This window comes from Meriones unguiculatus, chromosome 2, assembly GCF_030254825.1.
Source record: "Meriones unguiculatus strain TT.TT164.6M chromosome 2, Bangor_MerUng_6.1, whole genome shotgun sequence".
Classification (NCBI taxonomy): domain Eukaryota; kingdom Metazoa; phylum Chordata; class Mammalia; order Rodentia; family Muridae; genus Meriones; species Meriones unguiculatus.
Genome location: NC_083350.1, coordinates 160,059,299 through 160,061,906, shown reverse-complemented (window position 1 = coordinate 160,061,906; position 2,608 = coordinate 160,059,299).

The following is a 2,608-nucleotide window of genomic DNA, read 5'->3' as shown; positions in this document are numbered from 1 at the left end:
ACCCTCTGCTTTAAACCCTTCCACTGCTCCCAAGATCAGTTTTGAATTTTATTTCCCATAGCATGGAACACAGGGTACTTCCAAACCTCCTTCATCCTCCCCTTTCCCACACACCCAATGCACCATTCCTGCAGCCATTCTAGATGGTTCTTCATCTTTGCAAACTATCAGAAGCCCCAACTTCTCTATCTCATTAGGGTTCAGCTACTGCACAATGGGGTGCAAATTTCACGAGAACAAATTCATAGACCTTGACAAGTGTATGTACCCACCACCACCACCAACCAATACATATGAGGTATTTCTGTCATCCCATGTCCTTGGTACTTGATACCCTGTCCTCACTTCCAGAGAGGGTAGTCACAGTTGTCATTTTTCTGTATATGCTTATTTTTGTTTGTTTGTTTGTTTGTTTAGTTATTTGTGTGTGTGTGACTTGCACAGGCCAGAAGAGGTCACCTGATGCTAGAGTTACAGGCAATGTGGGTACTGGAACTCCAGTCCTCTGCAGGAATAGCAAATGCTCTTAACCACTAAGCCATCTCACCAGCTCCTGTTTGCTTCTATTTTCTTGAGACAAGAGCTTATATATCTCAGGTTAGTTTTGAACTTGCTGTATAGCTGAAGTGAGCCTTGAACTCATGTTCTCCTGCAACTATGTTCCAAACATTGATTACAGGTGACACTCCACTTACTCAATTTACTGCTGTTGTCATTCCCCATTTTTCAAGATATTCCACAACTTAACTATTTTATTTTGATCACTTTTGACAGTGTCCCACCCTCCACACACACTCACATTCCCCTCTCCTCCCCTCCCTCACTATTATTCCTACTGACTTTTCTTCTTCCCTGCCGAGTTCAACTGGGTTGCTTGAATGACTGAGGACAAGGGGTTATTTAGTGAGTGTCTCCCCGTCCCCAGCTACTTTTGTCATTTCTGTCAGCGTATGACCTTGTGTGCCTGCTATCTCTGCTTCTATCATAATGTATGTGAAACCGCTTGTTTTTTATTCTTGTATAGTCATTTTGTGGTCATAGGTTTTGCTTAGGGTTTTTTATTATTATTATTTTTATTTTCTGAGGGTACAAATGCCCAGGAGGGTATATGTTATTATGGCTAACATAGTAGAAATTTATCTATTGTCTTTTAACCATGAATCTACAATGAAGGCCCACAAAATTTAGAGTTGTCAATATTTTTACTTTTTACTCACCTAGTGCGTGTTACGTGGCTTCACTGTGACACTATGGATTCATTTCCTTGTCATCCAGTTTTGTTGAATATCTTTCAACTGTTTAGAAATAACTTATTCAAGTTTTTGCTCACTCAAAATGCTGAATTTTAACAATCATTCACCTGCAGTCGTTTTAAGTGTATTTTGTATATAAGGTTTGGTCAAACACATAGTTTTCCCGATCTTTGCTTCAGTCTCTTATTTTCTTTATGTTGGTTTATGAAGATGAGAAAAAACACTTTTTTTTTTTTTTTGGTTTGGAAAAAAAAAACCATATATAATCTGGGTGCAATGGTAAATGGCTATAATCCTGGCACTTGGGGAGGCAGAGGCAGGCAGATCTCTGTGAGTTCAGGGTCAGCCTGGTCTACAGTGAGTCCAGGACAGCCAAGGCTACACAGAGAAACCCTGTCTGAGAACAAACAAAGAATACACAGACACACACACACTACATTTCTATGCAATAGAGTGAGCAAGATGCTGGGGACTGAACTTCCAGGATGCTGCGTGTTAGGGTTTGGAGTAGAGTGTGCGTGTCAGGCAAGAACTATGTTACTGAGCTAATGCGTCTCAGCTTGTGAATTATTTTTCGTTAGATTTTTTTAAATTTATTACCATTATCATTGTGCATGTGAGTGCGGGCACGCATGTGCCACAGCATATGTATGGAGGATGGAGGGCAACTTTTGGGAGCCAGTTCTCTCTCATGGCCTCTAGGGATCACACTTAAATCATGGCTGTGGCAACTGGTTTACCAGCTGGGCCATCTCACTAGCACATGAGATCGGGTGCAGTAAAGACACTGCCAAAATGGCCGCTCCATTAGGGGGAAGGTTTTTTTAAAATTATTTTTTATTTTTATTAATTACAGTTTGTCCACTTTGTATCCCCCCTGTACCTCCCTCCCTCCCCTTCCCCAGTCCACTGATAAGGGTGGTCCTCCTCCCCTTCAGGGGAGGGTTTTTATCCTGGATATGGCCAGGGCTGGAGAAGTGGGGCGTGGAAAGATCCTATGGTTTATAAGGAGAATGAGTAGCTAGGAGTTGGAGAAAGGCCAGGAGGCAGTGTGGACTTTATAATGTATAACTCTCTTCAGGTGAAGTCGATAAAATTGTGTGCACTACAGAAAATACCTCCATGCATATATAGTAAGACGGTTCAATTTCTAAAAATGATCTGTATGGAATTTTAAAAGGGAATGGAGATTTTTTTTTCCCCTGAAAATCAAGCCAAACTAAAGTTTATTCAGAGAGGACCATTTTATGAGAGTTTAAGAGAAAAACCCTGGGGCGGCAGGCTGTAAATCTCGGCAGCTGCCTGGAGGAAGTGTTGAAGAGGGAAGCAGAAAACCATGCTGTTTGAGTTAAGCC